The sequence below is a fragment of the Ranitomeya imitator genome, chromosome 2 (genome assembly GCF_032444005.1).
Source record: "Ranitomeya imitator isolate aRanImi1 chromosome 2, aRanImi1.pri, whole genome shotgun sequence".
Classification (NCBI taxonomy): domain Eukaryota; kingdom Metazoa; phylum Chordata; class Amphibia; order Anura; family Dendrobatidae; genus Ranitomeya; species Ranitomeya imitator.
In genome coordinates this window covers 775,854,812-775,881,745 of record NC_091283.1, presented here as the reverse complement: position 1 = coordinate 775,881,745, position 26,934 = coordinate 775,854,812, and the positions used below count along the sequence as shown (strand labels likewise).

The following is a 26,934-nucleotide window of genomic DNA, read 5'->3' as shown; positions in this document are numbered from 1 at the left end:
CAGGTCTTCAAATAAAATACAATAAAAGACAAATACAACCCGCGTAACAATAAAATCCAGTTTTTAATGGGAATGTGTTGACAAAATATTACCTTTGGCTAAAAATCTAGGTTTTTTTTGTTAAATGTATTTTTTCATTGATAAATTAATGTTTTGTTTTTATTTTTATTTGTTCATATCATGGTCAACACTGAAAAGAAAATCTTTGGGTGCTTTCGCATTGCGTTCTGTTTCCCTGTCGGGGTATACTGTACACCCGAAATCTTCCACAAAACAGGGTCCCTACGCATGCGCCAACAGGGCCATAGGCTGTAATTGTGATAGGAGAGCGAAGGTGCGCTCTAACCTGCATAATTTTTGACAGTGTTTGCCTACAGGAGGCAGACACGCAGATGTAGTAGACTGCATCTGAATATTCGCCTCCTGTAGACGTACGCTCCCAAAAAAGTGCACGGCAAAGCGCATGTTCACTCTGCCATCACCAATACAGTCTATAATTGCACATGCGTCTGGACCCTGTCTTGAGGTGGATTTTGGACATATGCCCCGACAGGGAAACAGAACACAATATGAAAGAACCTTTACAAATTTTGCACTGGCCACTAAGCCTAATATTGGATTCTACTTCCAGGATCTACACAGCAGCCACATGGACAAAGGCAATAATAGCCTGGCACTGACACTATTGACTTGAGTAATTTAAGTAGATGTCTTTTTCAGCTTATGTCCTGATCAAGGAAAATGTATTTGCGCAGGGAGAGAGATGATGGGAGTTCTGACATCACCTATTGTGAATGGTGGATTCTGGGTCATCCTGTCTTGGTAATCCTGTCTGTAATGATAAGGAGACTACTGAAAAGTCTTTTGTAAAGATGAGGAAGAGACTAGTTTGAAGTCTAATCGAGAGGAAATTGGAAGACGTATGCTTCTTATATACATAACCATACCCAAAAAAAAGGATGACATAAGGTGAAATTAAGAGTACAAAACACAATACTTTATTATTAAAACATACATGCTTGAAAGCAATAAAAAGAACAAAACAAGCTGAGTGTCATACAACAATGGCAGGAGGAAGGTTAGGGAAAGGTCCTAATACATAATCCAACAATAAAGGGGGTACAACCCCATATAATTGTCACTATAAATGGCGGGATATCCTCTCCTAAAAAATCAGGAGTAAGTGGTAGAAACAACGCAACTAAGACCAGCACCATGCGGAGAAATCCCCACACTTAATTAGTATAAGCGGCCAGCGATAGTAAGACCAAAATGGTACTGCTGCCGCAAAGTATACCGCCGTTGGTACCACGCGCCCCAACGCGCGTTTCGGCACAAACAACCTTCGTCAGGGGGTGCTAGAGCTACATCTTTGTGATTCATTAAGATGCATCCGTATGCGCCATACCACGAATCTTACTCCAGTTAGGGACTTGAGCAGGGTTGGACTGGCCCACCGGAGAACTGAAGTATTCGGTGGGCCCAGGCACTGACACCTGATGGCATACTGGCCGGTGCCAGTGGAGAAGCAGCCGGAGACAGAAGCCTGTCCCCGCTGCTAAAGAGAAATGAATATTCCTGCTTCCCACGCCCCCATGGGTGTGGAGAGGAATGAACATTCATTTCACTTTAATAGCGGGCAGTGTTAGCCACAGGCTGAGGCTAACACTGCCTGCATGTAAAGCCAGTGCAGCTGCATCGGGGCCCCGGAGGTGGGCCCTTGCAGGGTGGCTAACTCTGAGGGCAATCAGCAGGCAGGGAGCAGTCCCTGCAGCTTGGCAGCGGATTGGAGCTGCAGGGATCTGATGCCTTCCTGCCGGCACTTCCTGTCTGACACAGCGTGGCTGGATGATGTTATCATTCAGTGCGGCTGTTTCAGACAGAAAGCTGCCGGCAACAAAGTTGCTGCCAGGATGTGCTGCGCGGAACGTTCGAAGAGGTGAGTGGTGCTGTGTGTCTGTTTGCGTGTGTGTGTGCGGGTGTATGCGGTGGTGCTTTGCTTTGTGTGTGTATGTGTATGTGTGTGTGTGACAGAGTGGTGCGGTGCTGTGTGGAGAGAGCAGTGATAGGGGTGGTGGGGGAGAAGGCAATGTTGATGGTTGTGGAAAGGACGATAGGGGTGTTGGGAGGCAATGATGGAGGTGTTGAAATGGGCAATAATGGGGTGGTGGGGGAGAAAGCAATGATGGTTGTGGGGGGAGGCAATGATGGACGTGTTGAAATGGGCAATGATGGAGGTGTTGAAATGGGCAATGATGGGGGTGGTGGGAGGAGAAAGCAATGATGGTTGTGGTGGAAAAGACAATGATGGGGATGGTGGGGGTAGGCAATGATGGAGGTGTTGAAATAGACAATGATGGGGGAGAAAGCAATGATGGTTGTGGTGTAAAGGACAATGATGTTAGTGGTGGAAAGGACAATGGTAGTGGTGGGGGAGGAGGCAATTATTGTGGTGGTGGAATGGGCAATGATGGGGGATTTAGAACGCTATAAGTGTCCATACATCTGGCGAACAAGCAGTTAGGGGCCCAAGTCCAAATTTTGTACCTGGGGCAATCAGACTCTAGTTATGCCACTGTATGAATATCCATAAATAATAAAATACTGTAAACTGCTGTCACAAAACATGATACATTCTCCACAATGGCTCTGATCGGGATTCTATCTGAATCCAATTTTTTAAGGATTCAAAGGCAACCTTCAATTGTGTCAGCAACTGTAGTGGTTGAATACAATGTGAACAGCCCCAAACATATATCTGGTCACTAATATCACATTTTATAGAACATATGTTAGAAAGATTAAGCATGTGACATGTTCTGTAAAGTAATTTTGGGGAAAAAGACCTAGCTGCCTTTGGATGCTTATAACGCTGCTCTCCTTCTATCATACATGTGGAAAACTAGGATAAGGCCGGGATCACACATGCGAGAAATACGTCCGAGTCTCGCATGGCAATCCCCGGCCCTGCACCGACACTCAGGAGCGGAGCGTGCGGCTCCATGTATTGCTATGCGGCCGCACACTCCACTCCGGAGTGCAGGCGGCAGGGCCGGGGATTACCATGCGAGACTCGTATTTCTCGCATGTGTGATCCCGACCTAAGAGAGTGAGTTTTATCCTTGAATCTGCTGAATTATTGTGAACACTATAGTCTCCCTCCCTTTGGAGCCACCTCAATAAAGTGAGAAGGTTTCCTAATATTGCATTTGCTGGTACTGAAAATTCAAACAACTTCAATAGTGGAAATAAAACCATATGTAGCAAGACTTAATAATGAGCATCAAGGAATGAAATAGAGGTGAAAGAGCTAATGTCTGGCGCTATTGTCTAATTGCTTTGGTTATACAGACGCCGGGCACGAATGGGATGATTAGAGTCAATGACAGTTGTTACTGTGGACATGAGCTATTAAACTGCTGTTTTCATTAGCTTTTTAAGACAATCACATAAAGGAAAATATTTTCCATTCCATGTAAAGCAATTGTTTGGCTAAACAAATTATCACTACTAGAAGAAACTAAGATCTTCACAGGCTTAGATCGAGCCACTGCCCTATGTTTCAATGTTATTTGGTTGCGGCAGAAATAAAATGTTAACGTTATGGGCACAATGGACATAAAAAAACATATTTTTTAAATGTGCTAGTAGTTACCTTTAGTTATTAAAATTGCATTAACTTTCACTGCAATATTGATTCCTTCATTGTCTGATCCCCCTGATATGTAGTTTGCAGCCTGATCCAAGCTTCTTTTCTGCTGGGAGTGTCCCTCTCAGGAGTTTAGGCTGTGTTCCATATCTGAGTGTAGCCAGGGTGCTTTTGACTTCTCTTACTTTCATGTATCAGAAAAGCTCTAATTTTGCACCTATTTCCTTTTCTCTAGCCTGTCTTCTATGCCCTCACTGGGATACTTTATACTTTCTCCACTGCAGATCTGTGTGCAATCCCTTCATTCTCCTGCTAACACTTATAAGAACGAGTAGAGAGTCATCAAGTAGTATCTGGAGAGCTGACAGCTTTGTTTCTTTTTTACAGATCACTCAGATATAGGATTTACGGACAAAGTGCGGTAAGGAAGAAGAGCGGGCTGTGGGTGCTGGCAGAGCACTGGATCCGTAACTGCTGGGGCTACGCCTCTTGTTGCAGGGGGGAAAGAAATTAAAGATGGAGAGGACTGATGACCTGCTGGGAGGGGGCAGAGAGGAGAGAGAAGAGGGACCTGCTGCGGGTAGAGTTAGTCAGACCGGTGACCACCCATTGCCGCCAGAAGAGTGTACACAAATCTGTTGGGCGGGGAAGCCTGAAGGTCGCAACACCAGCATCAGCTTGCTTTCAGCTTTCATTTTTGGAGTAGTGATCAGCATCGGAATCACGATAAGTGAAACAGTTAAATGCATAGACTGTGGTCTTAAGTTATACTGCTCTTTAGCTTAAAATCTGTTTAACCACTTTTTCTCCCTGCGAGGAGAATTCTTCCTGTGCTAATTAAACCATACATCTGTTAACCCTTTGCTCTGCGCCTCTGTGTTACTGCATCCATTTACCTGCTTTACAGTGCAGAAGGAAAAGAGTACACATTTCTAAAGAAGATAATTTAGAAAGTTGCTTAAAGGGGTGGTCCGAAACCAATATTGCTTTAAACCAGAGAACTCAGAGGAAACTCATTCAAATACGGGGAGAACATACAAACTCCATGCAGATGTTGTCCTTGGTTGGATTTGAACGCAGCATCTGCAGAGCAACAGTACTAACCATTGAGCTTCCATGCCACCCTGGGTTTTGTAAATCATTGCAGTATGCAGGAAAAAACATCATACAAGGGGTGTTCAATACGTTATCTACCCCAGCATATTCTGTCAGTGTTAGAAAGCTGAGTTTTTCTGTGCGTCTTGAGAGTTGTCTGGACGTGCAAAAGACATAGTAGAAGTTCAGTCCGATGAAAGCACTGGAAGTGACAGGATGGCAAGTGCAGAACAATATGACTCTACAAAGAAAGAGAGGGATTTGGAGCTACATTCCGTGTTTAAATTCCTTACAAAGGAAGAAAAGAAGCCTAAATAAATCCCATGGAAGGATGAATGCTGTACATGGAGGTGATGCACCATACTACGACCAAATAAAGTTTTGGGCCAAACAGTTTAAATGGGGTAGGGAATCAATTGAAGATGACCCCTGTGTAGAATGACCGGTTGAAGCATCGTCAGAGGAAATGTGTTGAAAAATGAAGGCCATGATTTTAGAAGATCATCCAGTCAAAGTCAGTGTTACAGCTCATGAATTAGGGATATTAGTTCGCCTGGTTTCCAGTAGCACTCATGATGATGATGATGGCAAGGGTCAGTTTCCAATGGGTGCCACAAATGCTGTCACCTGAGCAAAAAATATGTTGCAGCAATTTAGGCAAAAGAATTTAGACACGCTTATAGAAAATCCAGATGACTTCTTAACTTGTTACCAGTGATGAAACATGGGTCCACCACCATGATCTGGAGACCAAACAAGAGTCCATGCAACAGAAGCACTAGGGGTCACCAACTCCAAAAAATTTCATGTCCAGCAGTCAGTTGGAAAGATCATGGTAACAGTTCTTTAGGATACCAAAGGAGTATTGTTACTAGAATCCATGCCACAAAAGACAACAATTATTGGAGACGCCTACTGTATACTTCAGCAATGAAAGCATTACATGAGAAACACCTCAGGAAGTTGTCGGCAGGTGGGTTGCTGCTTCACGACAATACGCCGGCACACAAGTCTCAGAAATCACACGTTGCTATCAGGAATGTGGCTTCATGAAGCTTAACCATCCACCCTATAGTCCAGAGGTGACTACCAGTGATTACTTTCTATTTTAAAACCTGAAGAAATTTCTGCGTAGGCAATGATTTCCTGGTGATAATGCAGTCTAAGAGGCAGTAACAGGGTTCTTGCAGCAGAAAGAAGTTTCCTATTCTGAGGACATCCGATCACAGGAGGAGAAGTGGAATAAATGTGTTTAAGTCAAGGGGAATTACATTGAAAAGTAGTAAATTTAACTTTCTCAGAAAATTTTGTTTACATATTAAGGTAAATAATTTATTGAATACCCCTCGTATTATCTCTTTTAAACTTCTTTTTCATTTAAAGGGATTTTTCATTTTTAGAAAACACTTTCCCCCTGGCTGCAGTTTTTTTTTTTTTTAAGACACAAACTGAGCTATAATCACCCTTACTAGATCCAGTGCTCAATCTCCTCCGCAGCGCCCAGAATCTGGTACTGTCTGCAGCACTTACGACAGCGCTGCAGCCAACAACTAAGCCCCGAGAGAGTTGATGGCAAGAGCTGATTGACTGCAGTGCTGTCAACGTTATATCAGACAAATTACACACTATCATAAGAAATGAACTGTAGTATAGTACAAGTTAGTGTACATGCAACGTACAGGAGAATGTTCACACAGGCCACTATACAGACAAAACCGAAGACAAAAACAAAATGAACATATACCCTGCTGTACGTAAGAAGGAATAGTGCATATAAATAGCATAGTGGACTTAGTAAACACTGTTTTTAATTTAAAAAAAGCATAAAAGGCGTCCCACCAGCGTCAAGGTGTACCCAGTCGGGACGGTCCTCCTAACCGCTAGTATTCAAAACTGACCATGTGTAAGGTTTTGGCTTTAAGTTCTTGTACTCACTGCATGCAAGGACGTGGCTTTCCTTTCTTTGAGTTGGGCATTACATTTATATATCTTCCCATTGTTGGGTATCCATAGTTGTGCCCGATCCTGCTCAGCCATTATTCACATTGAGGTCATTTTTGACACACGGTAAGGTTTTAATATTGGAGGTTAGGACCATCCTGACTTGGTACATCTTGGCTTTGGTGGATGGCTTTTACGCTTTCTTTTTATTATCAAACACAGTGTTTACTAAGTCCCCTATGTCATTTATATGCTCTATTGCTTTTTACTTACTTATAGCAGGGTATATGTCCATTTTGTTTCTATCTTTGGTTTTGTCAAATTACACACTATGACAGACACAGACACTAGAAAACAGTGGTGGAAACTCAAGGTTGGTTCCCGAGATCGTGAATAAAGCAGTTTATTTTTTATTTTTTAAATACAACCAGGGGTCATGGGTTTTCCAAAACACTCCATTAAATGACAAATAAGGTTAAAATAGAAAACATGTTTTTTTTTTGCACTATCCATGGTGCAATGAATATTTTGTAGAATCCGTTTAACCATATTTTGTAGATCGAACAAAAAAAAGATAAAATTCCAGTAACTCCTCTAATGCCCAACTGGCAGCCCCTCACTGGGCACACGTGTCTTTTTTGGAATGAATTTGACTATAAGTTAATGTCCTTTAATGGAAAGGCAAATTTAAACATCCAAAAAGACACAAAGCAGATGTGTTATGGTCTCTCTGAGTGTACGACACCATCCGAGTCTATTCTCTATCTAACAGGAATGCCTAGCACAAACAGTGAGGATTTACAGAAACTCCCATTCAATTATGGAATGCAACTGAACATAGCACTAACAAAATGTCAGGCTCTCTGAAATATTGTGGCTGTCATCAATCTGATTTCTTGGATTGTGCAAGCAGTATTCAGAACATAGGTAATCGTATGGAAAATGTCTGCTCTGTGCGGTATGGGGACGTGTTCTGTACTGTAGAAGATCGAAGGCTGACCGCGTATTTCATTTAACATTGACCTTGTATTGATCGCTATTTAGGAACCACAATAATGGGAACGTAGAAGGATAGTAAGTGGTGCGATAACCTTAGCTATAACTTCAGGACAATACTGCTATACAGATTCATATGCATCACATCCATTGATAATGGAAGCGACGGTGCTAATCTACATGAGTCCTACTAATGACTGGGAGTAACTGACTTTACAGATCATATGTCACGAGCATGATCTATCAGATGATCACCACGTTACACTATAGTGATTGTTGAATGCATGCATAATTGTCCCCAGTAAACCCTCTGGCACCCAAGTAACAGATTATTGACTCTAAAAGTAGAACAATAAAATATTGTTGAGCTGAACCTTGTCACCGGTCTTCACTAGTGATGAGCGAATATACTTGGTACTCGAGATTTCCCGGGCACGCTCGGATGTCTTCCAAGTGTTAGTAAGTACTCGGAGATTTAGTTTTCAGCGCCGTAGCTGAATGATTTACAGCTACTAGCCAACATAAGTACATGTGGGGGTTGCCTGGTTGCTAGGGAATGCCCACATGTACTTATGCTGGCTAACAGATGTAAATCATTCAGCTGCGGTAATATAAACTAAATCTCCGAGTACTTACAAATACTCGGAGGACACGCAAGCGTGCTCGGGAAATCTTGAGTACCGAGTATATTCGCTCATCACTAGTCTTCACCAATCTTCACCCACACAGCTCTGCAGATAATCTAATCTGAATAATCTCCATTTTTTATTTAATTTTTTATTGAAACCATAAACATTTCTACAAATAGAAACCATCATAGTCTGTTATGATGAATTACCAATGTAGGAAAGGAAAATGTACATTTACAGGAGTATATCCATCTCTGAGATTCATAGAATGTGTGCCAGAGGCGAGTCCCCCCCCACCCTTCTATCAGATATATGCTAAGCTAATTTTGTAACTCCCTTAAGGTACCGTCACATTAAGCGACGCTGCAGCGATATAGACAACGATGCCGATCGCTGCAGCGTCGCTGTTCAGTCTTTGTGTGGTCGCTGGAGAGCTGTCACACACACAGACAGCTCTCCAGCGACCAACGATGCCGAAGTCCCCGGGTAACCAGGGTAAACATCGGGTTACTAAGCGCAGGGCCGCGCTTAGTAACCCAATATTTACCCTGGTTACCATTATAAATGTAAAAAAAAAAAACACTACATACTTACATTCCGGTGTCTGTCACGTCCCCCGCCGTCACCTTGCCGCACTGACTGTCAGTGCCGGCCGGCCGTAAAGCAGAGCACAGCGGTGATGTCATGACGTCACCGCTGTGCTCTGCTTTACGGCCGGCGCTGACACAGTGCAGGGAAGCTGACGCCAGGGGACGCGACAGACACCGGAAATGTAAGTATGGATCGGCGTCACACACGCTGATTGAGCGATGTCAGCGGGTGATCCAGCGACAAAATAAAGTTCCAGACTTTCAGCTCCGACCAGCGATGGCACAGCAGGATCCTGATCGCTGCTGCGTGTCAAACACGATATCGCTATTCAGGACGCTGCAACATCACGGATCACTATCGTTATCGTTCTAAAGTTGCTCAGTGTGAAGGTACCTTTAGTTAATGGCTGAAAGTCCTGTACTTGTGACCTCCTCCACCTTCCTGCTGGTGTGAAACAGTACCTCTCATTCTTTATATAATTGCTAGTCCCAGCAGTGTGACCCTGATCTATCAGGTTTTATGGCCTATCTAAAGGCCATAAATGTCTAAGATGGGAAAACCTCTCAAACTTTTATTTTCAAATATGGCACTATATTAATCCCAAATAATCACTTTAAGAAAAAAGATTTTAACTGAAATGTTGCTAAATGCACTTGACCTGTCCTTCATCTCTACCCACACTGATTAGTTAATAATAAAAATATCTTCCTAATACTGTGTTGGTCCCCTTGTGCTAAATCCAGGGGCAGACATATTGCCATTGTCAAGGTGCTGTGGTCAGATGAGATCAAAATTGAACTTTTTGGCCACCGAGATAAATGCTATGTCTGGCGCCAAACCATTGCTCTCAATGTGAAAAAGAAGATAATCTTGTAGTTATTAGACCAAACCAACACAGCTCATCATCACAAGAACACCATCCCCACAGTGAAACATGGTGGTAGCAGCATCATGCTGTGGTGAAGTTTTTCGGCAGCAGGGACAGGGAAAATGATCCAAATTGAGGGGAAGATGGATGGTACAAAATACAGGGATATTTTTGAGGAAAACAAACAAGAGGGACACGTATACCAGGATGGAGCCATATATCCCAGAATAGAGCACATTATACCAGGATGGAGCACATATATACCAGGATGGGGCACATATATACCTGGATGGGGCACATTATACCTGGATGGGTGACATATATACAAGGATGAGGGACATGTATACCAAGATGGGGCACATTATACTAGGATGAGAGACATTATACCAGGATGGGGCACATTATACCTGAATGGCGGACATACATATGAGGATGGGGACAATGTACAAGGATAGAAGAAATGTATACCAGGATGAAGGACATGTATACCATCATGGGGGACATGTATACCAGGATGGGGAACATTATGCCAGGATGAGGCACACTATACCAGGTACCAGGATGAGCACATTATATCAGGATGAGGGACATATATACAAGGATGGGGGACAGGGGGACATGTATACCATGATGGGAGACATATATACCAGGATGGTGGATATATATACCTGGATGGGGGACATATATAACTGGATGGGGCACATTATACCAGGATGGGGCACATTATATCAGGATGGGGGCATATATACCAGGATGGGGCACATTATAACTGGAAGGGAACCAGGATGGGGCACATTATGCCGACGGTTTCAGCTGGCAGTCTAATGTGTAAGGGGATCCCTGACTCTTCCTTAACAGATGATATCAGGGAGACAAGGATCCATCATCTCCAATATCAGACTGCTAAGTGCTGATCCTTTTGTTTTGTAAGCAATCAACAAATCAAGAGCTTCTATGTATTGGAAAGTCAAATGAGATAGCTGCTGGTTGAATGAGCCATTGTTTTGCTGACAGCTACATTATCTATATTATATGAGGGGTAATAGTGCCAAGATGGGGCCTCCATGGATTTTGACTTCCCATAGATGCTTCATCGGATTGAAATTTGGGGAATGTAGAGGCCAAGTCAACACTTTGAACTCATTGTGATGTTCTTCAAACCATTTGCCACGTCTCTCCTGGTTGGGTGAATTCTAAAAATCCTCAGTCTGGATGAGCAATTGTTGTTTACTATAGCCAGATGACACTGGTGCAGGAAGATGGACAGAAGGAAGCAGTACAGGCTGTAATGACTGGATGGCAAATGGAGGAGTAGAGTAGTAGACTCTAAGAAAGTCAGAGGCTCAATGAAGGGAAAGCAATGAAACAGTGCAACATATTTACCGCAATAGTGTAACATTACTGAGTAGGAAAAGCTACAGAGGATGAAAGACCGAATATGGATATATCAATAACCACATGTCCAATATCCTGATATAGACAAATGCATTAGTATTTATAAGAATACATTCACACGGACTTTGGATTAAAAGAATTATGACACTGATTTATAAGAGAATCCAGTGCAGGAATGCAAGGCTGACCCCTGCTTTATGTTGCAATTTGCTGTTCAGCATGTACAGTGCCTTGCGAAAGTATTTGGCCCCCTGGAACTTTTCAACCTTTTCCCACATATCATGCTTCAAACATAAATATGCCAAATGTAAATTTTTGATGAAGAATCAACATCAAGTAGAACACAATTGTGAAGTTGAACAAAATTTGTTGGTTATTTTAAATTTTTGTGGAAATTCAAAAACTGAAAAGTGGAGTGTGCAATATTATTCGGCCCCTTTACTTTCAGTGCAGCAAACTCACTCCAGAAGTTTATTGTGGATCTCTGAATGATCCAATGTTGTACTAAATGCCTAATGATGATAAATATAATTCACCTGTGTGTAATCAAGTCTCCGTATAAATGCACCTGCTCTGTGATAGTCTCAGGGTTCAGAGCATCATGAAGACCAAGGAACACAACAGGTAGGTCCGTGATACTGTTGTGGAGAAGTTTAAAGCCGGATTTGGATACAAAATGATTTCAAAAACTTTAAACATCCCAAGGAGCACTGTGCAAGCGATCATATTAAAATGGAAGGAGTATCATACCACTGCAAATCTACCAAGACCCGGCCGTCCCTCTAAACTTTCATCTCAAACAAGGAGAAGACTGATCAGAGATGCAGCCAAGAGACCCATGATCACTCTGGATGAACTGCAGAGATCTACAGCTGAGGTGGGACAGTCTGTCCATAGGACAACAATCAGTCGTACACTGCACAAATCTGGCCTTTATGGAAGAGTGGCAAGAAGAAAGCCATTTCTCAAAGATATCCATAAAAAGTGTAATTTAAAGTTTGCAACAAACCACCTGGGAGACACACCAAACATGTAGAAGAAGGTGCTCTGGTCAGATGAAACCAAAAATCGAACTTTTTGGCAACAATGCAAAACGATATGTTTGGCATAAAGGCAACACAGCTCATCACCCTGAGCACACAATCCCCACTGTCAAACATGGTGGTGGCAGCCTCATGGTTTGGGCCTGCTTTTCTTCAGCAGGGACAGGGAAGATAGTTAAAATTGATGGGAAGATGGATGGAGCCAAATACAGGACATTCTTGAAGAAAACCTGTTGACTGGGACAGAGATTTGTCTTCCAACAAGACAATGATCCCAAACATAAAGCAAAATCTACAATGGAATGGTTCACAAATAAATGTATCCAGGTGTTAAAATGGCCAAATCAAAGTCCAGACCTCAATCCAATCGAGAATCTGTGGAAAGAGCTGAAAACTGCTGTTCATAAACAATCTCCATCAAACCTCACTGAGCTCAAGCTGTTTGCCAAGGAAGAATGGGCAAGAATTTCAGTCTCTCGATGTACAAAACTGATAGAGACATACCCCAAGCGACGTCTTACCTTATAGCACTCACAGATACATGTGCCTCATGAAGTGTCGGGAGTTTATCCAAGCCACCTTCACTCAAGGAAATCATGTAGTACTTTTCATGAACTGGCACAAAAACTTCTGAATCATGCCATATTGCTATTCCAGTCTTATCTTTATTACTTCAAGGATTTCTTAGCCCTTTTTCTGATAAAAAAAAAACATGACGACAAGTAATATAGTATAGAAGTCAGCTCAGAGAAGTACAAGTAATATGTTCTTTTTATGAGCTCTAGAGGTAAGAAAACAACAAAAACAATAAAGTATTATAAGTCATTCCATTTTCCAAAAATATGCCCAGATCATCCGATTTAGCATTATATGATCCTTTAATGGTTCAGACACTTTTTCATGGAGTGTCAGTGTTTCCAGAATCAGAAATTTTCATTAGATGGGTGTAATTCTTCCATCCCAGACAGAGATTTTTTTCCCATGGTAGACCCATAATCTCAAAAAAACACATCATAGAAAGCAGACTCACCAAAACCTTGTCAAATGACAATTGCACTAGCAGGGTGCAGCAAGCCCCCACTGATAAAGGCTGGAGCAGCACAGGTGCAACCTACTGATGAGAACAACCACCCACTCGCCTAAATAATAGAAGGGTTGGCTGCCTAGTAGCAAAAATGCACACAGGTAAGGCTTGCATAAGACACTATTCACACAGATAGGTGTGGTGCACAGTGTCTGGACAACCATAGTATTATCAGGTGGGCCGTCCAGCACCACATATAAATGCACCACACAAAAACCAAGTCAACATGATTATTTGAGGTTTTTCTATGTTAGCTGTTTTGATATTAGCGTAGGACTCGCAAGTTAAATGAGGACCCATGATGTTGGGTTGCGAGCTTATTCATTTTGGCCTAAAAAGTTACCAATACTTCATTTATTGTACTATATGCATTCACTTTTTCATCTTTTTGTTGCACTTTTTATCATTTTTTTTGCAGGGTGTGGCAAGGGCCCCTTTATGTTGGCTTGGTTTTTGTGTGGTGCATTTATATGTAGTGCTGGACTAATACTATGGGCGTGATCAATAGGTTGTCCAGACACTGTGCACCACACGTATCTGTGTGAATAGTGTCTTATGCAAGCCTTACCTGTGTGCATTTTGGCTACTAGGCAGCCAACCCTTCTATTATTTAGGTGAGACAAGGTTTTGGTGAGTCTGCTTTCTATGATGTGTTTTTTTTTAGTTTTTCTATGTTATCTGGCTAGACCCATAATCTGCATGAAAATTAACATCTAGTTGTTGAACAAGAAGAACAGTTTTGGATAGGTTAGGCTTGTTTCATAATAGGCAATAAGTTAGTGGCTCTCCATCAGCGCAGAAAAGCAGGATTTAGAAGTAACCCCAAAAGTCGGCAACGTTGGACTCTGACATTTTTTCAAACAGCATTACAGACAGTCATGCATCTAGCATAAAAGACAGACATAGCTGAAAATATCTCTAGAAGATATCTAATGTTAAAGTTAAAGACCTTGGTCTCTCTCTGCCTTGTTATACTGAATGGCTTTGGAAGGGTTCCACTTGAATTTCATTTTTCAGACTGAAGCCTCAAATGGAGACAGTAAAGGTGTTGAAACAAAGCTTACTCTGCTTTTATGACAAAATACCTTTAGTTACTAACCCTGCACTAAAATTAACGGTGTCCAACACATCAAAAACCTCCCAATTCTATAAAATTAATTAACAATCAATCAAATATTTACGGGGCCTCCTAACTCTTCAGTAAGGGCAAAGGTTGGGGAAACAAAGAATCAAGCACGTTTGATTTTGACATCCTTGAACCCACAAAAGATTAGAGGCTGCTAGAGTGCATTGCCACTTACATCTTTGGTTTAAATTAAAACATTTCTATGTACCCTACTATGGGATTCTGAATAGAAGAGGGTCGCCTGTTCCAAATCCTCATTTCATGCGTTGGAGAGTGGTTACAAATTCATCTGTCCCAAAATCTAAGATTTTCCCATAATACGACAAAGACTGATTTACTGATTATTTTTATATAACCTAACAAAGACAAAGGTTAATGGATGTGGATTTTCCATGTGTCTGAGGAATTATTTTAGTTCACACTTTTCCAGCATTCATTGTGTAGATTACAAGACATCTTAAGGTTGGCAAGCTCGATTGCAAGCAGCAGACGTGATCAGATGCCACATAATGGAGGCCCTTCCACATGTAGTAGCGATCGATAAAAGAAACTCTTTCATGTATTGCAGTAAATCACCACAATGGACATCATTTGTGTGTTATCTTGTTTTGCCTCTCAATGATAAAATATATTTTACAGCGTTTTATCAGGTTGGACTTTCATTAGGGGACGATCGTCATCTAAGTGTTTATTACAACTAATCAGCGATTTAATGATAATATTGATAGACTTCTCTGATAAAGTAGGTTCATTTTGTTTCATGGTGAAAGTTCACAAAATGTCTAAATTGTTTATGAGATCTTTATAAGAATTATAAGAAACTCTTTACCCATTAATCTCAATCTTTATTAATATAATGAAAAACTACCATTACGCAACTAGCTACAGCTGTGAAATATTAACCTTCTAAGACTTGAATTTATCATTGACTTAATTAATGGGTAAAAGGCAGAACAAGGATAATGTAGGTCCAAAACATGGCAGAGTTAGGTAGATGAATTTTTTATTTAAATGCAATATAATATAATCAAAAAAGGAAAATAAAAAAAAAGTATTTGCACATTTATAAAATGGACATCTAATTTTCTTCCCCAACAAGTCAAGTGAGCGTTGGAACTCCTCTTCTGAATAACATTATTACATTCATTAATTCTTTGTTTTCTCTGAAGTTTGGTCTTTCCCAGGACTTGAACTCCCAACTTGTTACATGGGAAGCAGCAGCTTTATATATAAGCCAAAGGCTGTATTATCAAGCATGGAAACATTTTCTCTGTTCAGAGCTCTACGTATTGATTTCAAAATGCACTGTGCAAATGAAAGAAAAGTGTGGAATAAAAAATAAAGTGCCCAAAAAAATAGGAAAAAAATAATTTTTTTGTCTCTTACAGAGACCGCTACGTCATCTGGGGTTATTGTCACCGGAAGGTGAGAATATCACGATTTTTTATTTGTTTTTATTATTTTTTACATTACGTTTTTACTATTGATGCTGCATAGGCCGTTATAAGAAAAGCCTGACGGCGCCGGAACAAAAAAAAGTTCCTCTGTACGCTTTCTCTGGCCGTCGGACCGGCAATTTTTGCCGCATTCGGCAAAAAAACGGACGAAACGGAAGGCCATCAGGCTCAATCCGGTGCTAATACAAGTCTATGGTAAAAAAAAAATGGATCCGGCGGCATCATTCGGATCAGTTTTTTTTCACCATTCGCCGAATTGCGCCTGACGGCAAAAAACGGATGTGTGAAAGTAGCCTTAGGCTGTTAAGCATGCCGAGATAAGGAGACTTAAAGCCACAATGCTCCTCTGGGAAATATGCAAATTGTCTCTTCAGAGAGGAAGATAACTAGAACTCTAGTGCCACCTATAGGAATAAACAAATAAATCAGAGCAATATTTGGGGTGTGCAAGATATAACTGAGCTAAAGTGGCTTCCTAAGAACTGCCACAATGCGACAGAAAACTCCAGTAGATAAACATGAAAATATTAGAACAAATGGAGTCAAGGAATCTGTCTTTAAAGTGCATACAAAGTCACTTTGATTTCTACATTAAAACATTTATATAAACAAGTAATAAAATCATTTTACTCCAATAGATATATTAGTATTCCATAATTAACAGGTCAATTTTGAAAGCAGGACTCATGTAAAGTAAGTCTGGAGGTCAACACCCCCGAGGAAGCCCATGGGAAACGCGCATAGGGGCTGGCAGTCTGGTGTCATACTGAGACCGATATGCGTAAGGATCAATCCTGAGCTAGCCATTATACTTATGACCTCTTAAAGGCATATTAACACATTATACTATGGTCTATTCCTCATGAACTTGATCCTTCCTTTCTTACACTCTTTGTTGGCCTGCTTACCCGAGTCCTTCTTTCAAAATTCATCTGTTAATTATGGAATACGAATATATCTATTGGAGTAGAATGATTTTATTGCATGTTTATATAAATGTTTAATGTAGAAATAAAAATGATTCTGTATGTACTTTAAAGACAGATTCTTTGACTCCATTTGTTCTAATAGTTTCATGCCACCTTTAGGAAGTAGCAATCCTAAAAGTCAATGTCGACACTTCAACGAGCCTTGTCACATGACTTAGGATAAAAGCTGAAACCAGATTCTCAATTTGCAGCCACTGTGCACTGACGAGGGGCAATACCCGAAACAAAGTGTGAGATCTGGTTTGGCTGTGTGAGAGGTGTCTGACCGGTATCCAGAGGAAATGTTACATGATTTTCTAATTATTTTTAAAATATTGATCTGAAATTGTGATGTGCGTAGACCTCCTGGGAGGAGTGAATTGATATTTTTTTCCCAGATACAGTATATGCAATGTACCTTGACTATGATGACTAGTCTGTTGTCGTCCCCAGCTGGCTTCTCTCCACTCTCATTCCTTTGACTAACATGTTGACACAAAGGGAGAGACCTGTCAATCATCTGGAGTTGGGTGGGGAGAAGTCAGTGGGGACTGATCAGTCTAGCTATGTGAAATGCTTTGGCCCCAATTCATTAAGATTGGTGGTTTGTACACCACTCTTAATGAGGGGCGTGCAGGAATAAAATGATTAATGGTGCGTAGATGCCTGAAACGCGTTGATGGTTGCTTTGTAAGCTGTTTTGCTGACTCTTTATGCAGTAAAGAATAGTAATAACAGTCCTAGGAGCGATGGGGATGAGATTTGTCCCTAGTTACGCAAATCTGTTTATGGGGCTTTTGGGTCTGTCCTCATCGCGCAGTCCCGTCTGGCTGCTGGCAAGCTTGTTTTTTATCTTCGCTTCATAGACGATCTCTTTTTAATTTGGACAGGCACTGAATTGGAAGCCCTTGAATTTGTTCACAGTCTCAATTCTAATTCTTGGGGTCTTACCTTTACAGCTAATTTCTCACGTTCCTCAATTCAATTTTTAGATCTAATGGTACATGTTGACACTGAGGGCTGTTTCTCCACCACTACACACTTCAAAAAGGTGGATGTGAATAGTTACTTGAATTTTTATAGTGGACACCTTCCCAAATGGATCCGTAACATCCCGTATGGGCAGTATTGGCGCATAAGAAAAAATTGCACAAGGGACAAGGATTTTTTTGAAGAGGCCAAAGTCTTAGAGCAACGTTTTTTACAAAAAGGCTACCCTAAAAAACTGGTTCAAGACGCCCTTTCTAAAACAGGAATATTGTCCCAATATGAACGTGTACAGAAAATTAAAAGTAAAACTAGTAGGGGTGCTAAATCCGTGACCTCTGAATTCGCCAAGTAGAGCTTGGTTACAACTTTTAATCAATCTCATGCTACTATCCAAAGACTTTTGAAAAAATATTGGTTCATATTGGAAGGTGACCCTATATTCTCAGGTCACATCCCTACCCACCCCAGAATAATTTATAGGCGAAATCGCACACTTCGCAACCTAGTCGTACCCAGCAATACAGTTATTAGCCCCAGTGCCATGTCTGTGACCCAGCTAACAAAAAAATCAGAAATGGTGTTAAAGAATTCACATCCAATATTACTAATATTAATTACAGAATCAACTACCATGTTAACTGTCAATCCTCATTTGTAGTATATCTAATAGAATGCGGATGTGGGCTCCAATATGTTGGACGGACTATACAGACCATGCAACCATGCACGCAAGACTGAACAAGCATCGCCAAAATATTAGGAATGGTTTTATATTGCACAGCCTATCAAAGCATTTTTTAACCAAGCACTAAAAAAAATTTAGAATCTCTTAAACTAACGATTATAGATTTTATACCAGACAATGTATCTGATCGGTATGGGAGCTTGATTGATAGGGAAAGTTTTGGGATTTTTAAGTTGGGGACTCTGGCGCCTGAAGGGTTAAATCTTACCATTGAAAGGGTTAACAAGTGATCTCTGTTTTGAAGTCGTTTTTTATAGTGTTATTTAATCATATGTTGTCTTATTTCTGCTTTTTATCATGTTTTATATTTTAATCAGGTCCAGGGGCTTTATTTAATCTTTTTTTATATACATAGTTTTGTTCCCATTGTATTTTTATCATGTGACCTTATTATTTTATCATGTGACTTGTTCTTATCATGTGACCTGCTGATTGTGAATTTCATTGGTTGCTATTTGTTTAAATACCCCTTCCTGCTCTCCAGTAATAAACTTCCACCTGATGAAGACGGTTTAACCGTTGAAACGCGTTGTGCTTCAACACTAAAATCCTTGTTTTGGTCTCATTTCCAGCGCTCCTAGGACTGTTATTCTTTACTGAATTTTGTATCCTCCTAGAAGGTTAATGGATAGAGCTGCGGTGGACCTTTTGCCTTCAATTTTAACTGTGACCCTCACAGCGCTCCCCCTAGTGACTGCTTTCTTCTCCCTTAAATTTCACGGCTGGCTCTGTATGTCCTTGAAGCATTTTTGTAAATAGAATATTTAATGTTTGTGGAGCTGGATTTCTATTCATTTGGGATTTCCCAAAGACTTGACGCACCGTTTCAATGCTCCGAATCACAGTGAGACGGACAATACTTCTTCCAGGAATAAAATGTGGCAAATTTATTAAGAAGACACTTAATGAATTCAGTGCATATTATCAGGATGTGCTCCTCACGTGAAATATTACTCCATTCCAAGACAGGAGTAACAATTCTGGCATAAAAAAATTCCCCCACTATAGATGAATTTGGCGAGTGACTGTAGCCACGACACATTTTGTACCAGCAACTCTCCAGCTTTGCCCATTTAGGCATGAAAAGTTGCCAAATTATTGACAGCTATGCATTGCACAAATATTTTGTGACTTTTCAAAGTGTTTTGTACCAGCTTTCTGCTTAGTCTCTGGTGACTTCTCAAAATATGTTTATTGTGAAATATCATGGCGTTTCAAAGTAAATATACCTAGCTGCAATGGTGAGATTTGAGAAGCATATTTATCTAATATACGAGGTACAAAGCTGAATGTGTGTGTGTGTGTGTGTGCGTGCGTGCGTGCGTGCGTGTGTGTGTATGTACTGTATGTGTGTATGTCCGGGATTGGCATCTGCACCGTCGCAGCTACAGCCACAAAATTTTGCACAGTCACACGTCTGGACCCCTAGAGCGTCGTAGGCTATGTTGTAAGGCGAAATTTTAACCCGGCGCGTTCAAATTCACCAAACAATTTTGCACCTATCTACATAATGGGGAAAAAGTGAAAGGAAAAGTGTTGGAGGCAAATTGAAAGCTGCCAGATGTGAACAAGGGGGACTTAAAGAGTGAGAGCGATGGCGCCAAAGAATATATACCGTACAGTTGCTAAGGTGGGGCCCCGACATGGGATACTCACCACACACGGGGATATGAACACACACAAAATGCGCCACACACTACCACGTGCTTGAACACATATACCACCCGCAGCACACATTTCACCACACATACACCAACCTCGCCACATAAAAGTCAAAACACAAGTCATCACTCAAAACTCTCCAAGCGCAAAATTCGCCACACGTGCAAAACTCTCCTCATGGAAAACTCGACACACGCAAAACTTGCACACGCGGAAAAATTGCCACATGCACAAAAGTTGCAACACATGCAAAAGTTGCCTCACACAAAACTTGCACATACTCAAAATGCACCACACATAAAAACTCGCCACGCGCAAAACTAGCCATGCGCAAAACTTGCTGCACACAACTTGCTACACTAACCTGTTACATGCAACTCGACACACAAAAAGTTGCTACACCCATGTCGCCACACAAAACTCATCTCACAAAAGTCGCTACATGCATGTCGCCACACGCAACTCAACACACACAACTTGACACATGAAACTCGCCCTAAAACACACACAAGTCTGGCATTATCCTTCAAAAATAAAAATCTGATTAATAAGCTGACAAACTACAAGAGCAACAAATGTACCATGTAGGAAATACGGCAGCTGTCAGTCACATGACCTGTCTATTATGTGTATGTGTGAGCTAATATATACTGCCAGGGGGGAGGGCTTCCTGTTGGCTGGGGATTTATCAGGCTGCAAATAGCAACCAATCACAGCTCAGCTTCTATTTTGCTACAGTTAATTAATCTCTAATTGGTTAATAAAGGCAACAAAGGACTTTCTCAGTATAACAAAGCTTGTATATATATAAAACTCAAAATCTGTAGTAGCCCTCTCTATACAAATCCACAGTTCTCGCCCGATTTGGGTGAAATTTGGCACGCCCCCTCTCCACCCACAGGAGCAGAATACTGCACATGTTACATCTAACTAGCTTCCCCCCATCATGATATTGGGGCTCCCGAAGTTAGGCCCTATACATATAATGGGGAAATGTGAAATCTGTAGTAGCCCGCTCTATACAAATCCACAGTTCTCACCCGATTTGGGTGAAATTTGGCACGCCCCTTCTCCACCCACAGGAGCAGAATACTGCACATGTTAAATCTCACTAGCATCCCCCTGTCATGAGATTGGGGCCCCTGAAGTTAGGCCCTATATATATAATGGAGAAATGTGAAGGTGATAGTAAAAGAGCTGAGGGAAAAACAACAGTCGTGACTGACAGGGACGGATTATAGCGACGGCGCGAAATAATCGCTGCTATAGGGTTCGCACCACCACACACAACACACAAACATTTCACAAACACCATACAAACATCACACAGACAGCACACATACACCAACCCACAAGCACAACACCCCAAAAATGCCACAACACACCACACAAACACCACACCACTCTAGACACAGACAACACAAACACCACCCCACAAATACCACAACACCACCCTAATAAATACCACATGCACACGCATGGACCACACATGCATGCAAACACTCAAAAGGATACACCCTACACACATGGATGAACGTTACTGAGCAGCCATATTGATCAGGCGACAAATGCCTCACAGTAAGATTGTCATTATTGTTTAATATACAGGGAGCTTTCGTCACTGAAGCTGCTGATGTAAAGTGAAAGCTGAGCTCTGATTGGTTGCTATGGGCAACTAGGCAAGTCTGCCTGTGAGGCGGTTTTCATTACTGAGATATGATCTCCTTCAGGTCATAGTAATACTGTGTGAGGGCTGCTCTGTATTTACTATTCATCCTATTACATCTCTTATCAGTGTCAGCTGAATACTAAAGGGTCATAAGGACTGGTTTTTTTAAATGCCGCCCAAAAAACGACCATCTATTGGGCAAGTTCATCCAAAAGCTAAGAAAGCAAAATTGTGTCAATTTAACATATTTTCCGCGAGCGAAGCTGTGGGTATTCTACTAGTATTATTAATATTCTTGGGGTTCAAGTAAGACGACTGCAATGGCCAATCCAGTATCTTCCAAGACTTTTTCTGGAACAAAAACATTGATGACGTTTTGTATTTAATTTGCAGAAACCACTTGTCTTATTTATTGTGTTGAGCTATTTGAAATGCTAAGAAAGGTACAAGCAAGTGCGATGGTCCAGGGTGGTCAGTGCCACAGAAGTGGTGCAGCACAGGAGAAGTCGTGCAGAATAGAGTTGAGCGACTTTTACTTTTTTAGGATCGAGTCGGGTTTCGCGAAACCCGACTTTGTCAAAAGTCGGGTCGGGTAAAATCGGCCGATTATTTCGAAAAGTCGGGGGCCGACCGAAACACGAAACCCAATGCAAGTCAATGGGGAATCAAAGTCGGCAGTGAGTGGAGGACAGGAAAACACCTACAGTGCCCATTTTAATGCCAAAAACATCAAATCTTATTTCTTAAGCTTGTCAATCTTAATTTACTTTATAATAATAGTTAGGCATTGAAAACATGGGGTCATTTGGCTAAAGTTGTTGGGGGTAGGGCTGGCTCAAGATTTTCGTGGGCCCAGGAAATGCGGAATATGTCACGGCAGTGGAGCAGGGAGAGGTATTTCAACTTTGCAAGTGCTGTGATCCTGAGCAAGCAGGGGGGCCTACTCATTGGCACTTGGCACTGGCACAGGGCCCCTCATAGTACGGCGGTGTGTTTGACGGCGGGTGGCGCCTCCCACTGCCTGAGACACTTTTGCGTACTATGAGGGGCCCTGTGCCAGTGACCTCACCGAGTATGCCCCCCACCTGATGAAGGAACCTGCACTTTCATCTGCACCTTCCTCTTTGTCCCCGTGTAAGGTGGTATGGTATGCGGGAAGGGGAACCTGACTTTCAGCAGGGTCAGATTCTGGCTGTGTAGAGTGCAAGGGGAATGTAGTGGTCTGGGTCAATGTACCAGCAGGCTCATCTAGCAGTGGCTGGGCAATGGGCAGGATGAGGAGGAAAAACACAGATATAGGCCCAAATAATAAAGTAGGCTAAATGCATAGCTTTGTTCAGTGGACAACTGTAATGAGTGGCACAGACACAGTTAGTAGGCCCAAATACAAAAGTAGGCTAAAGGCAGCTCAAAATTGGTAACAGGACTAAACAGGCGGCCTAGTTTTGTCCAGTGGAGGACAACTGTAATGAGTGGCGCAGACACAGTTAGTAGGCCCAAAATAAAAAAGTAGGCTAAATGCAGTTCAAAATTGGTAAAAGGACTAAACAGGCGGCATTGCTTTGTTTAGTGGAGGACAACTGTAACGAGTGGCGCAGACACAGTTTGTAGGCCCACAATAAAAAAGTAGGCTAAATGCAGTTCAAAATTGGTAACAGGACTAAACAGGCGGCCTAGATTTGTTCAGTGGAGGACAACTGTAATGAGTGGCGCAGACACGGTTAGTAGACCCAAATACAAAAGTAGGCTAAAAGCAGTTCAAAATTGGTAACAGGACTAAAGAGGCGGCATAGCTAGGTACTGGGGTGGGCTCCTCTGCTGAGTAGCAGACAGTGGTAGTAGGCGCAAAGTATTAACTGGTCTAAACGGAGGCCATAGCCCCTGTATATTTTAACGATCATCTATCATTTCAACAAATTTGTATTGGCAGTGCCATTGAAGGATTTAACAGCACAGACTACACAGTGGTGGAGCAGGGAGAGGTAAGTATTGCAAGTGGTAGAGCACTGTTTGAGCTGGGGGGGGAACACTCTCTCATGGGCGGCGGTACTGGCACAGGGCCCCTCATATTCCAGCATAAGTTGGAAACTTGGGCTGAAAGGTGGCAGATGAGGTTTAACAATGATAAATGTAAGGTTATACACATGGGAAGAGGGAATCAATATCACCATTACACACTGAACGGGAAACCACTGGGTAAATCTGACAGGGAGAAGGACTTGGGGATCCTAGTTAATGATAAACTTACCTGGAGCAGCCAGTGCCAGGCAGCAGCTGCCAAGGCAAACAGGATCATGGGGTGCATTAAAAGAGGTCTGGATACACATGATGAGAGCATTATACTGCCTCTGTACAAATCCCTAGTTAGACCGCACATGGAGTACTGTGTCCAGTTTTGGGCACCGGTGCTCAGGAAGGATATAATGGAACTAGAGAGAGTACAAAGGAGGGCAACAAAATTAATAAAGGGGATGGGAGAACTACAATACCCAGATAGATTAGCGAAATTAGGATTATTTAGTCTAGAAAAAAGACGACTGAGGGGCGATCTAATAACCATGTATAAGTATATAAGGGGACAATACAAATATCTCGCTGAGGATCTGTTTATACCAAGGAAGGTGACGGGCACAAGGGGGCATTCTTTGCGTCTGGAGGAGAGAAGGTTTTTCCACCAACATAGAAGAGGATTCTTTACTGTTAGGGCAGTGAGAATCTGGAATTGCTTGCCTGAGGAGGTGGTGATGGCGAACTCAGTCGAGGGGTTCAAGAGAGGCCTGGATGTCTTCCTGGAGCAGAACAATATTGTATCATACAATTATTAGGTTCTGTAGAAGGATGTAGATCTGGGTATTTATTATGATGGAATATAGGCTGAACTGGATGGACAAATGTCTTTTTTCGGCCTTACTAACTATGTTACTATGTTACTATATTACAACGGTGTGTCTGACATTGGTTGTGCACCACCACCGTCAGAGACACTTCATTGTACTATGAGGGACCCTGTGCCAGTGCCGTAGCCCAAGAGTGGGCGCACCCACCTGTCCAGGCAAACGGCACTCGCATGGGTGCTTGCGCTAGGTGGTGACCACGGCCCTGTGGGGGGAGTCAGCCCATTTAGGGAGGAATAAAAATGGCCTATGGTGCAATTCCAGCAGCTGCAAATGGCGGAATTGGAGAAGTCAGTAAGAGGAGGCCAAAAGCAAGTCATTTTTCAGGCAAGCTACGTGTCAGCAGGAGAAGGCGGGGCAAAATAATTAGAAATCCATGATTGGTTCATTTTAATGAAGGTTAGATCATCAACATTCTGGGTAGCCAGACGTGTCCTTTTTTCGGTCAGTATTGAACCAGCAGCACTGAATACTCTTTCTGATAGCACACTAGCAGCTGGGCAAGCGACCTCCTGTAATGCATATTCTGTCAATTCAGGCCAGGTGTCTATTTTAGATGCCCAGTAATCAAAGGGGAATGACCTGTGAGGGAGAACATCGATAAGGGAGGAAAAGTAGTTCGTAACCATACTGGACAAATGCTGTCTCCTGTCACTTTGAATCGATGCAGTGGCAGAAAGTGGCTGGAAGATATATGAAAAAATACAAAGACTGTAGTACAATTTCAATCTCCCTAAAATGATCTAAGTATGGCAGCAATAAAAAGGACTGCTGCACACAAAAGTGTGGACAAATAAACAAGATAACTGTGCAGAAAGGAGCAACAGGATTTTTGCTTTTAACCCCTTTACCTCCAAGGGTGGTTTGCACGTTATGGACCGGGCCAATTTTTACAATTCTGACCACTGTCCCTTTATGAGGTTATAACTCTGGAACGCTTCAACGGATCCCGGTGATTCTGACATTGTTTTCTCGTGACATATTGTACTTCATGATAGTGGTAAAATTTCTTTGATATTACCTGCGTTTATTTGTGAAAAAAACGTAAATTTGGCGAAAATTTTGAAAATTTCGCAATTTTCCAACTTTGAATTTTTATGCAATTAAATCACAGAGATATGTCACAAAAAATACTTAATAAGTAACATTTCCCACATGTCTACTTTACATCAGCACAATTTTGGAACCAAAATTTTTTTTTGTTAGGGAGTTATAAGGGTTAAAAGTTGACCAGCAATTTCTCATTTTTACAACACCATTTTATTTTAGGGACCACATCTCATTTGAAGTCATTTTGAGGGGTCTATATGATAGAAAATACCCAAGTGTGACACCATTCTAAAAACTGCACCCCTCAAGGTTCTCAAAACCACATTCAAGAAGTTAATTAACCCTTCAGGTGCTTCACAGGAATTTTTGGAATGTTTAAATAAAAATTAACATTTAACTTTTTTTCACAAAAAATTTACTTCAGCTCCAATTTGTTTTATTTTACCAAGGCTTACAGGAGAAAATGGACCCCAAACGTTGTTGTACAATTTGTCCTGAGTACGCTGATACCCCATATGTGGGGGTTAACCACAGTTTGGGCGCATGGCAGAGCTCGGAAGGGAAGGAGCGCCATTTGACTTTTCAATGCAAAATTGACTGGAATTGAGATGGGACGCCATGTTGCGTTTGGAGAGCCACTGATGTGCCTAAACATTGAAACCCCCCACAAGTGACACCATTTTGGAAAGTAAACCCCCTAAGGAACTTATCTAGAGGTGTGGTGAGCACTTTGACCCACCAAGTGCTTCACAGAAGTTTATAATGCAGAACCGTAAAAATAAAAAATCATTTTTTTTTCACAAAAATTATCTTTTCGCCCCCAATTTTTTATTTTCCCAATGGTAAGAGAAGAAATTGGACCACAAAAGTTGTGGCACAATTTGTCCTGAGTACTCTGATACCCCATATGTGGGGGTAAACCATTGTTTGGGCGCATGGGAGAGCTTGGAAGGGAAGGAGCGCCGTTTGACCTTTCAATGCAAAATTGACAGGAATTGAGATGGGACGCCATGTTGCGTTTGGAGAGCCACTGATGTGCCTAAACATTGAAACCCCCCACAAGTGACACCATTTTGGAAAGT

At 41.8% G+C, this 26,934-nt stretch overlaps 1 protein-coding gene across 1 annotated transcript in view; it reads right to left on the bottom strand.

Annotated features, from left to right (window-relative positions):
• Positions 1–12,839, bottom strand: part of LOC138665761 (putative neutral ceramidase C) — a 67,148-nt gene extending 54,309 nt beyond the window's left edge. Inside the window, exon 1 of the mRNA XM_069753532.1 lies at positions 12,729–12,839. The gene's annotated coding sequence lies outside the window, so the exon portion shown is untranslated. The remainder of the gene's footprint in view (positions 1–12,728) is intronic.
• Between the last annotated feature and the right edge of the window lie 14,095 nt (positions 12,840–26,934).